This window comes from Triticum dicoccoides, chromosome 5B, assembly GCF_002162155.2.
Source record: "Triticum dicoccoides isolate Atlit2015 ecotype Zavitan chromosome 5B, WEW_v2.0, whole genome shotgun sequence".
In the NCBI taxonomy this organism is placed as follows: domain Eukaryota; kingdom Viridiplantae; phylum Streptophyta; class Magnoliopsida; order Poales; family Poaceae; genus Triticum; species Triticum dicoccoides.
Genome location: NC_041389.1, coordinates 416,283,349 through 416,296,758, shown reverse-complemented (window position 1 = coordinate 416,296,758; position 13,410 = coordinate 416,283,349).

Below are 13,410 nucleotides of genomic sequence, written 5' to 3'. Positions count from 1 at the left end.
AGATGATTTTTGCCCCATTATTTTTGGTAGACCCTTCTTGAATACAGCTAGTGCTAAGATTAATTGTGAAAAGAATATTGTCACCGTTGGCATAGATGGTATGTCTCATGAGTTTAATTTTGCTAAGTTTAGTAGACAACCTCATGATAGGGAACCACCTAGTAAGGATGAAATTATTGGTCGTGCTTCCATTGATGTGCCTCCTACTGATCCATTAGAACAATATTTGCTAGACCATGAAAAAAATATGTTTATGAAGGAAAGAAAGGAAATATATGAAGTGTTCCTTAAACAGGAACCTATGCTGAAACATAACCTTCCCGTTGAAATTCTTGGGGATCCCCCTCCACCCAAGGGTGATCCCGTGTTTGAACTCAAACCGTTACCTGATAATCTTAAGTATGCTTATCTTGATGAAAAGGAAATATATCCTGTTATTATTAGTGCTAACCTTTCAGAGAAACAAGAAGAAAGATTATTGAAAACTCCGAAGAAGCACCGAGCAGCTATTGGATATACTCTGGATGATCTTAAAGGCGTTAGTCCCATGTTATGCCAACACAAAATTAAATTGGAGGGCGATGCCAAACCAGTTAGAGATCCTCAATGACGACTAAATCCCAAGATGAAGGAAGTGGTAAGAAAGGAGATACTAAAGCTCCTTGAGGCAGGTATTATTTATCCCGTTGCTGATAGTGAATGGGTAAGCCCTGTCCACTGTGTTCCTAAAAAGGGAGGTATTACCGTTGTTCCTAATGATAAAGATGAATTGATCCCTCAAAGAATTATTACAGGTTATAGGATGGTAATTGATTTCCGTAAGTTAAATAAAGCAACTAAGAAAGATCATTACCCTTTACCTTTTATTTATCAAATGCTAGAAAGACTATCCAAACACACACATTTCTACTTTCTAGATGGTTATTCTGGCTTCTCTCAAATACCTGTGTCAGCAAAGGATCAATCTAAAACAACTTTTACTTGCCCTTTTGGTATTTTTGCTTATAGACGTATGCCTTTTGGTTTATGTAATGCACTTGCTACCTTTCAAAGATGCATGATGGCTATATTCTCCGATTTTTGTGAAAAGATTTGTGAGGTATTCATGGATGACTTTTCCGTTTATGGATCCTCTTTTGATGATTGTTTGAGCAACCTTGATCGAGTTTTGCAGAGATGCGAAGACACTAGTCTCGTCCTGAATTGGGAAAAGTGTCACTTTATGGTTAATGAAGGCATTGTCTTGGGGCATAAGTTCTCCGAGAGAGGTATTGAAGTTGATAAAGCCAAAGTTGATGCTATTGAAAAGATGCCATGTCCCAAGGACATAAAAGGTATAAGAAGTTTCCTTGGTCATGCCGTTTTTATAGGAGGTTCATTAAGGACTTTTCTAAAATCTCTAGGCCTCTGACTAATTTATTGCAAAAAGATATTCCTTTTGTCTTTGATGATCATTGTGTAGAAGCATTTGAAATACTTAAGAAAGCTTTGATCACTGCACCTATTGTTCAGCCACCTGATTGTAATTTACCTTTTGAAATTATGTGCGATGCTAGTGATTATGTTGTAGGTGCTGTTCTAGGGCAAAGAGTCGATAAGAAATTGAATGTTATCAAGTATGCTAGTAAGACTCTTGATACTGCCCAAAGAAATTATGCTACTACTGAAAAAGAATTCTTAGCAGTTGTGTTTGCATGTGATCAGTTTGGACTTTATATTGTTGATTCTAAAGTTACTATTCACACTGATCATGCTGCTATTAAATATCTTATGGAAAAGAAAGATGCTAAGCCTAGACTCACTAGATGGGTTCTCTTGCTCCAAGAATTTGACTTGCATATTATTGATAGAAAGGGAGCTGAGAACCCCGTTGCAGATAACTTATCTAGGTTAGAGAATGTTCTTGATGACCCACTGCCTATTAATGATAGCTTTCCTCATGAACAATTAGCGGTCGTTAATGCTACTCGCACTGCTCCTTGGTATGCTGATTATGCTAATTACATTGTTGCTAAATTTATACCGCCTAGTTTCACATACCAGCAAAAGAAAAAGTTCTTTTATGATTTAATACATTACTTCTGGGATGATCCACACTTTTATAAAGAGGAGTAGATGGTGTTATTAGACGTTGTGTGCCTGAGCATGAACAGGAACAGATCCTACGCAAGTGTCACTCTGAATCCTATGGAGGACACCACGCTGGAGATAGAACTGCACACAAGGTACTACAATCTGGTTTTTATTGGCCTACTCTCTTCAAAGATGCTCGTAAGTTTGTCTTATCTTGTGATGAATGTCAAAGAATAGGTAACATTTGTAGACATCAAGAAATGCCTATGAATTATTCTCTTGTTATTGAACCGTTTGATGTTTGGGGCTTGGATTATATGGGACCTTTTCCTGCCTCTAATTGTTATACACATATTTTAGTTGCTGTTGATTATGTTACTAAGTGGGTAGAAGCTATTCCAACTAGTAGTGCTGATCATAACACTTCTATTAAAATGCTTGAAGAAGTTATTTTTCCGAGGTTTGGAGTACCTAGATATCTTATGACTCATGGTAGTTCACATTTTATTCATGGTGCTTTCCGTAAGATGCATGCTAAGTATGATGTCAATCATAGAATCGCATCTCCTTATCATCCGCAGTCTAGTGGTCAAGTAGAGTTGAGCAACAGAGAGCTCAAATTAATTTCGCAAAAGACTGTGAATAGATCTAGAAAGAATTGGTCCAAAAAACTTGATGATGCATTATGGGCCTATAGAACTGCATAGAAAAATCCTATGGGTATGTCTGTTGGAAATATGCCCTAGAGGCAATAATAAATTAGTTATTATTATTATATTTCCTTGTTCATGATAATTGTTTATTATCCATGCTATGATTGTATTGATAGGAAACTCAGATACATGTGTGGATACATAGACAACACCATGTACCTAGTAAGCCTCTAGTTGACTAGCTCGTTGATCAATAGATGGTTACGGTTTCCTGACCATGGACATTGGATGTCGTTGATAACGGGGTCACATCATTAGGAGAATGATGTGATGGACAAGACCCAATCCTAAGCCTAGCATAAAGATCGTGTAGTTCGTATGCTAAAGCTTTTCTAATGTCAAGTATCTTTTCCTTAGACCATGAGATTGTGCAACTCCCGGATACCGTAGGAATGCTTTGGGTGTACCAAACGTCACAATGTAACTGGGTGGCTATAAAGGTGCACTACGGGTATCTCTGAAAGTGTCTGTTGGGTTGGTACGAATCGAGACTGGGATTTATCACTCGGTGTGATGGATAGGTATCTCTGGGCCCACTCGGTAATGCATCATCATAATGATCTCAATGTGACTAAGTAGTTAGTCATGGGATCATGCATTACAGAACGAGTAAAGTGACTTGCCGGTAACGAGATTGAACGAGGTATTGGGATACCAATGATCGAATATCGGGCAAGTAACGTATCGATTGACAAAGGGAATTATATACCGGATTGCTTGAATCCTTGAGATCATGGTTCATCCGATGAGATCATCATGGAACATGTGGGAGCCAACATGGGTATCCAGATCCCGCTGTTGGTTATTGGCCAGAGAGCTGTCTCGGTCATGTCTGCATGATTCCCGAACCCGTAGGGTCTACACAGTTAAGGTTCGGTGACGCTAGAGTTGTTATGGGAATTAGTGTGTAGTTACCGAATGTTGTTCGGAGTCCTGGATGAGATTCCAGACGTTATGAGGAGTTCCGAAATGGTCCGGAGGTAAAGATATATATATATATATGGGAAGTGCTATTTTGGCCACCGGAAAATGTTTGGGACTTTTCGGTATTGTACCGGGAAGGTTCTAGAAGGTTCTGGAGTGGGGCCCACCTGCATGGGGGGACCCACATGAACATGGGTAGTGGGGGCAAGGCCCCACACCCCTAGTCAAGGTGCACCAAGATCCCCCCTTAGAAGGAATGAGATCATATCCCGAAGGGATAAGATCAAGATCCCTAAAAAAGGGGGATAACAATCGGTGGGGAAGGAAATGATGGGATTTCTTTCTTCCCACCTTTGTCAACGCCCCAATGGACTTGGAGGGCAAGAAACCAGCCCCCTCCACCCCTATATATAGTAGGGAGGCGCATGGGAGCTTCACCCTTGCCCCTGGCACAGCCCTCTCCCTCCCCAACACATCCTCCTCCTCTGTAGTGCTTGGCGAAGCTCTGCCAGAGAACTGCAAGCTCCACCACCACGCTGTCATGCTGCCGGAGCTCTCCCTCAACTTCTCCTGTCCCCTTGCTGGATCAAGAAGGAGAAGTCGTCCCCGGGCTGTACGTGTGTTGAACACGGAGGCACCGTTGTTCGGTGCTTAGATCGGATTCGGCCGCAATCTGTATCGCTTTGTGTACGACTCCACCGACCGCGTTCTTGTAACGCTTCCGCATCACGATCTTCAAGGGTATGAAGATGCACTCCCCTCTCTCTCGTTGCTAGTCTCTCCATAGATTTATCTTGGTGATGCGTAGAAAATTTTGAATTTCTGCTACGTTCCCCAACAGTGGCATCCTGAGCTAGGTCTTTTGCGTAGATTCTATGCACGAGTAGAACACAAATTGTTGTGGGCGTTGATTTTGTTCAATATGCTTACCGTTACTAGTCCTATCTTGTTTCGACGGTATTGTGGGATGAAGCGGCCCGGACCAACCTTACACATACACTTACGTGAGATAGGTTCCACCAACTGACATGCACTTGTTGCATAAAGGTGGCTAGCGGGTGCTAGTCTCTCCCACTTTAGTCGGATCGGATTCGATGAAAAGGGTCCTTATGAAGGGTAAATAGCAATTGGCATATCACGTTGTGGCTTTTGCGTAGGTAAGAAACGTTCTTGCTAGAAACCCATAGCAGCCACGTAAAACATGCAAACAACAATTAGAGGACGTCTAACTTGTTTTTGCAGGGTATGCTATGTGTTGTGATATGGCCAAAAGAATGTCATGAATGATATGTGATGTATGAGATTGATCATATTCTTGTAATAGGAATCACGACTTGCATGTTGATGAGTATGACAATCGGTAGGAGCCATAGGAGTTGTCTTAATTTATTGTATGACCTGCGTGTCATTGAACAACGCCATGTAATTATTTTACTTTATTGCTAAACCATTAGCCATAGTAGTAGAAGTAATAGTTGGCGAGACAACTTCACGGAGACACGATGATGGAGATCATGGTGTCATGCCGGTGATGATGATGATCATGGAGCCCCGAAGATGGAGATCAAAAGGAGCAAAATGATATTGGCCATATCATGTCACTATTTGATTGCATGTGATGTTTATCATGTTTTACATCTTATTTGCTTAGAACGACGGTAGTAAATAAGATGATCCCTCATTAAAATTTCAAGAAAGTGTTCCCCCTAACTGTGCACCATTGCGAAAGTTCGTTGTTTCGAAGCACCACGTGATGGTCGGGTGTGATAGATTCTAACATTCACATACAACGGGTGTAAGCCAGATTTACACACGCGAAACACTTAGGTTGACTTGACGAGCCTAGCATGTACAGACATGGCCTCGGAACACAAGAGACCGAAAGGTCGAGCATGAGTCATATGGTAGATACGATCGACATGAAGATGTTCACCGATGATGACTAGTCCGTCTCACGTGATGATCAGACACGGCCTAGTTGACTCGGATTGTGCAATCACTTAGATGACTAGAGGGATGTCTATCTGAGTGGGAGTTCATAAGATGAACTTAATTATCCTGAACATAGTCAAAAGGTCTTTGCAAATTATGTCGTAAGCTCGCGCTTTAGTTCTACTGTCTAGATATGTTCCTAGAGAAAATTCAGTTGAAAGTTGATAGTAGCGATTATGCGAACTAGGTCCGTAAACTGAGGATTGTCCTCGTTGCTTCGAAGAAGGCTTATGTCCTTAATGCACCGCTTAGTGTGCTGAACCTCGAACGTCGTCTGTGGATGTTGCGAACATCTGACATACATGTTTTGATAACTACGTGATAGTTCAGTAATGTTAAACGGTTTAGAGTTAAGGCACCGAAGACGATTTCGAAACGTCGCGAAACATCTGAGATGTTTCGAGGGCTGAAATGGGGATTTCAGGCTCGTCCCCATGTCAAGAGGTATAAGACCTCCGACGAGTCTCTTAGCCTGCAAACTAAGGAAGAAAAGCTCAATCGTTGAGCTTGTGCTCAGATTGTCTGAGTACCACAATCACTTGAATTGAGTGGGAGTTAATCTTCCAGATGAGATAGTGATGTTTCTCCAAAGTCATTGCCACCAAGCTGCTAAAGCTCCATGAGGAACTATAACATATCAGGGATTGAAATGATGATCCTTGAAATATTCGCGATGTTTGACACCGCGAAAGTAGAAATCAAGAAGGAGCATCGATTATTGATGGTTAGTGAAACCACTAGTTTCAAGAAGGGCAAGGGCCAGAAGGGATACTTCATGAAACGACAAATCAGCTACTGCTCTAGTGAAGAAACCAAAGGTTGAACCCAAACCCGAGACTAAGTGCTTCTGTAATAAGGGGAACAGTCACTAGAGCGGAATTACCCTAGATACTTGGTAGATGAGAAGGCTGGCAAGGTCGATAGAAGTATATTGGATATACATTATATTAATGTGTATTTTACTAGTAATCCTAGTAGCACCAGGGTATTAGATACTGGTTTGGTTGCTAAGTGTTAGTAACTCAAAATAAAAGAGCTACGGAATAAACGGAGACTAGCTAAAGGTGAGATCAAACCCAATGGGTGTTGGAAGTGTTTCCAAGGTTGATGTGATCAAGCATCGCACGCTCCCTCTACCATCGAGATTGGTGTTAAACCTAAATAATTGTTGTTTGGTGTTTGCGTTGAGCATAGACATGATTGGATTATGTTTATCGCAACATGGTTATTCATTTAAGGAGAATAATGGTTACTATGTTTATTTGAATAATACCTTCAATGGTCTTGCACATAAAGTGAATGGTTTTCGTAGTGATACACATGTTCATGCCAAAAGATATAAGATAGTAATGATAGTACCACCTACTTGTGGCACTGCCATGTAAGTCATATTGGTGTAAAACGCATGAAGAAGCTCCATGTTGATGGATCTTTGGACTCACTCGTTTTTTGAAAAGTTTGAGACATGCGAACCATGTCTATTGGTGTATATGCATGAAGAAACTCCATGCAAATGGACCGTTTGGACTCACTTGATTTTGAATCACTTGAGACATGCAAATCATACCACATGGGCAAGATGACTGAAAGCCTCGTTTTCAGTAAAATGGAACAAGAAAGCAACTTGTTGGAAGTAATACATTTTGATGTGTGTAGTCCAATGAGTGCTGAGGCACGCAGTGGATATCGTTATGTTCTTACTTCACAGATGATTTGAGTAGATACTGAGTATATTTACTTGATGAAACACAAGTCTGAATTATTGAATGGTTCAAGTAATTTCAGAGTGAAGTAGAAGATCATCGTGCCAAGAGGATCAAATGTCTATGATATGATCATAGAGATGAGTATCTGAGTTACGAGTTTGGTACACAATTAAGACCTTGTGGAAATTGTTTCACAATTAATACCGCCTGGAACACCATAGTGTGATGGTGTGTCCGAACATCATAGTTGCACCCTATTGGATATGGTGCGTACCATGATGTCTCTTATCGAATTACCACTATCGTTCATGGGTTAGGCATTAGAGACAACCGCACTCACTTTAATAGGGCACCACGTAATTCCATTGAGACGACACCGTTTGAACTATGGTTTGGAGAAACCTAAGTTGTCGTTTCTTAAATGTTTGGGGCTGCGACGCTTATGTGAAAAAGTTTCAGGTTGATAAGCTCAAACCCAAAGCGGATAAAATGCATCTTCATAGGACACCCAAAAACAGTTGGGTATACCTCCTAATTCAGATCCGAAAGCAATAGCGATTGTTTCTTGAATCGGGTCCTTTCTCGAGGAAAAGTTTGTCTCGGAAAGTTGAGTGGGGGATGGTGGAGACTTGATGAGGTTATTGAACCGTCACTTCAACTAGTGTGTAGCAGGGCACAGGAAGTTGTTCTTGTGGCGCCTACACCAATTGAAGTAGAAGCTTATGATAGTGATCATGAAACTTCGGATCAAGTCACTACCAAACCTCGTAGGTCGACAAGGGTGCATACTACTTCAGAGTGGTACGTACTCCTGTCTTGGAGGTCATGTTGCTAGACAACAATGAACCTACGAGCTATGGAGAAGCGATGGTGAGACCGGATTCCGGCAAATGGCTTGAGGCCATAAAATCTGAGAGAGGATCCATGTATGAAGACAAAGTGTAGACTTTGGAAGAACTACTTGATGGTCGTAAGGCTATTGGGTACAGATGGATTTTAAAAGGAAGACGGACAATGATGGTAAGTATCACTATTAAGAAAGCTCGACTTGTCGTTAAGATGTTTTTCGACAAGTTCAAGGAGTTGACTACGGTGAGGCTTTCTCACTTGTAGCGATGCTAAGAGTCTGTTGGAATTGGATTAGCAGTTATTGCATTATTTATGAAATCTTGCAGATAGGATCTCAAAAACATTGTTTCCTCTACAATTTTCTTGAGGAAAGGTTGTATGTGATACAACCAGAAGGTTTTGACAATCCTGAAAGACGATAACAAATATGCAAAGCTCCAGCAATCCTTCTAAGGACTGGAGTAAGCATCTCAGAGTTGGAATGTACGCTTTGATGAGATGATCAAAGATTTTGGGTTTATACAAAGTTTATGAGAAACTTGTATTCCCAAAGAAGTGAGTGGGAGCACTATAGAATTTCTGATGAGTATATGTTGTTGACATATTATTGATCAGAAATGATGTAGAATTTCTGGAAAGCATATAGAAAACCTGGATTAAGCTGCTTGAACATTAAGCATCAAGATCTATGAGGATAGATCAAAAATGCTAAATGGTACTTTCAAATGAGCACATACCTTGACATGATCTTGAAGGTGTTCAAAATGGATCAGTCAAAGAAGGAGTTCTTGCCTGAGTTGTAAGGTATGAAGTTAAGAGTTAAAGCTCGACCACGACAGAACAGAGAGAAAGGACGAAGGTCGTCCCCTATGCTTTAGACATAGGCTCTACAGTATGCTATGCTGAGTACCGCACCTGATGTGTGCCTTGCCCCGTGTCTTGCAAAGGGGTACAAGAGTGATCCAGAAATGGATCATTGGACAACAGTCAAAATTGTCCTAGGAGTAATAAGGACATGTTTCTTGATTATGGAGGTGATAAAGAGTTCAGCGTAAAGGGCTAAGTCGATGCAAGCTTTAACACCTATCCGAGTGACTCTGAGTAGCAAACCGGATACGTATAGTGGAGCAACCATTTGGAATATCTCCAAGTGGAACGTGGAAGCAGCATTTACAATATGACCTAGAGATTTACGAAGTACATACGGATCTGAATGTTGCAGACCCGTTGACTAACACCTCTCTCACAAGCAAAACATGATCAAACCCCAGAACACATTGAGTCTTAATCACATGATGATGTGAACTAGTTTAGTGACACTAGTAAACTCTTTGGATGTTGGTCACATGGGATGTGACCTGTGAGTTTTATTCACATGGCGGTGTGAACTAGATTATTGACTCTAGTGCAAGTGGGAGACTGTTGGAAATATGCCCTAGAGGCAATAATAAATTAGTTATTATTATTATATTTCCTTGTTCATGATAATCGTTTATTATCCATGCTATAATTGTATTGATAGGAAACTCAGATACATGTGTGGATACATAGACAACACCATGTCCCTAGTAAGCCTCTAGTTGACTAGCTCATTGATCAATAGATGGTTACGGTTTCCTGACCATGGACATTGGATGTCGTTGATAACGGGGTCACATCATTAGGAGAATGATGTGATGGACAAGACCCAATCCTAAGCCTAGCACAAAGATCGTGTAGTTCGTATGCTAAAGCTTTTCTAATGTTAAGTATCTTTTCCTTAGACCATGAGATTGTGCAACTCCCGGATACCCTAGGAATGCTTTGGGTGTACCAAACGTCACAATGTAAATGGGTGGCTATAAAGGTGCACTACGGGTATCTCCGAAAGTGTCTGTTGGGTTGGTACGAATCGAGACTGGGATTTGTCACTCCGTGTGATGGAGAGGTATCTCTGGGCCCACTCAGTAATGCATCATCATAATGAGCTCAATATGACTAAGTAGTTAGTCATGGGATCATGCATTACATAACGAATAAAGTGACTTGCCGGTAACGAGATTGAACGAGGTATTGGGATACCAACGATCGAATCTCGGGCAAGTAACGTACCGATTGACAAAGGGAATTGTATACCGGATTGCTTGAATCCTTGACATCGTGGTTCATCCGATGAGATCATCGTGGAACATGTGGGAGCCAACATGGGTATCCAGATCCCGCTGTTGGTTATTGGCCAGAGAGCTGTCTCGGTCATGTCTGCATGATTCCCGAACCCGTAGGGTCTACACACTTAAGGTTCGGTGACGCTAGAGTTGTTATGGGAATTAGTGTGCAGTTACCGAATGTTGTTCGGAGTCCCGGATGAGTTCCTGGACGTCACGAGGAGTTCCGGAATGGTCCGGAGGTAAATATTTATATATGGGAAGTCCTATTTTGGCCACCAGAAAATGTTCGGGATTTTTCGGTATTGTACCGGGAAGGTTCTAGAAGGTTCCGGAGTGGGGCCCACCTGCATGGGGGGGCCCACATGAACGTGGGTAGTGGGGGCAAGGCCCCACACCCCTGGTCAAGGTGCACCAAGATCCCCCCTTAGAAGGAATAAGATCATATCCCGAAGGGATAAGATCAAGATCCCTAAAAAAGGGGGATAACAATCGGTGGGGAAGGAAATGATGGGATTTCTTTCTTCCTACCTTTGCCAACGCCCCAATGGACTTGGAGGGCAAGAAACCAGCCCCCTCCACCCCTATATATAGTGGGGAGGCGCATGGGAGCTTCACCCTTGCCCCTGGCGTAGCCCTCTCCCTCCCCAACACATCCTCCTCCTCCGTAGTGCTTGGCGAAGCTCTACCAGAGAACTGCAAGCTCCACCACCACGCCGTCATGCTGCCGGAGATCTCCCTCAACTTCTCCTCTCCCCTTGCTGGATCAAGAAGGAGGAGACGTCCCCGGGCTGTACGTGTGTTGAACGCGGAGGCACCGTTGTTCGGTGCTTAGATCGGATTCGGCTGCGATCTGAATCGCTCCGTGTACGACTCCACCGACCGCGTTCTTGCAACGCTTCCGCATCGCGATCTTCAAGGGTATGAAGATGCACTCCCCTCTCTCTCTCGTTGCTAGTCTCTCCATAGATTTATCTTGGTGATGCATAGAAAATTTTGAATTTCTGCTACGTTCCCCAACAATGTCTCCATATAAGATGGTTTATGGAAAAGCGTGTCATTTACCTCTTGAACTTGAACATAAGGCATATTGGGCTATTAAAGAGCTCAATTATGACTTCAAACTTACCAGTGAGAAGAAGTTGTTTGATATTAGCTCACTTGATGAATGGAGAGCCCAAGCATATGAGAATGCCAAGCTATTAAAAGAAAAAGTCAAACGCTGGCATGATAAGAGGATACAAAAGTGTGAGTTTAACATAGGAGATTATGTATTATTATTCAACTGTCGTTTAAGATTTTTTGCAAGAAAACTTCTCTCAAAATGGGAAGGTCCCTATGTTCTCGAGGAGGTCTATCATTTTGGTGCTATAAAAATGAACAACTTCGAAGGCACAAGTCCAAGGGTGGTAAACGGTCAAAGAATTAAATATTATATTTCAGGTAATCCTATCAATGTTGAAACTAATATTATTGAAACTGTAACCCCCGAGGAATACATAAGGGACACTTTCCAAAATGTTCCAGACTCCAAAAAGGTATAGGTATGTGGTATGGTAAGTAAACCGACTCTAAAACAACTCCAATGGCAATTTTTATTAGTTTTGGATTATTTACAAATTTTAGGAAGAAAGAAGTAGTCCGAAAGGGACATGAGGCCCCCACGAGAGTGGAGGGCGCCCCTCCTACTGGACGCGCCCCCCTATCTTGTTGGCACCTCGTGTGCCTCCTGAATTCCGTTTTCTTGCATATTACGTATTTTAGTCGGTAAAAATCCATTATATATACTCCCGAAGGTTTTGACCACCGTATCACGCAAATATCCTCTGTTTTCGTTTCGAGTTGTTTCCGTTGCAGATCTAGAGCACCATGACTTCACCCTCCTCCAACAACAAAGACAAGGATGCTTGGCTATTGAAGATAGATATGAAAAGAGAAGAACTAGAAGAGATCAACAAGGATGAAGGGATCAAGAAGGCCATGGAGGTTCAAGCTACGGCGGTGAAAGAACAAGACATCCCTCAACCTTTACCTAAACTTTTCACTCCAACAGAGATTGAAGCTTTCAAGATGATTGATTTAGCTCACATACAGAACAAGTATCTTATGAAGGAGAATATTCTGTTAAAGGATCATATCTTCAGACTCAAGGGCATTATCCACAAGTTGGAGGAGCTTTTACGCTCGATGTGTGATTATCCACCGTCATTATCACCACCTCCATCACCTCCGAGGACATAATCACATGGGTATGGGCACTCCCTTTGGCAACTGCCAAGCTTGGGGAGGTGCCCCGGTATCGTATCACCATCACACTCCTATCTTTACCGCTTTATTTAGTTCAATCCTTTTAGTAGTATCTTGATCTAGTAGATTGAAGTTTTGATATCAAGTAGTTTGAGTTTTGTTGTGTGATCTTTTTTGTAATCGAGTCCGTGAGCTATCTATAATAAAGATTGGTTTTGAGTCAAGGGCTTTGCTATGTTGCTATGATCTCGAGAAAGTAGAAAGAATAAAAGAGTTTATATTGATCTTATGGATAGTGATAACTTCACACATAGAAAGTATGAGGCACAAAAATTGTTGAGAGTTGATGAACGTAGTTTTGGTCATTGTTGCAATTAATAGGAAGTGATAAGGAAAGAGGGGTTCACATACAAATATATTATCTTGGAGCACTCATTAGGTATGACATGCTAAAAGAGTTGAGGTTGGACAAGGAAGACGACATAATAGTTTATGGTTTCCGACATCTCAGTTAAAGTATATTGTCATTGACCTTCCAAACATGTTGAGCTTGCCTTTCTCCCTCATGCTAGACAAATTCCTTGCACCAAGTAGAGATACTACTTGTGCTTCCAAATATCCTTAAACCCAGTTTTGCCATGAGAGTCCACCATACCTACCTATGGATTGAGTAAGATCCTTCAAGTAAGTTGTCATGTTGCAAGCAATAAAAAATTGCTATCTAAATATGTATGACTTATTAGTGCAGAGAAAATAAGCTTT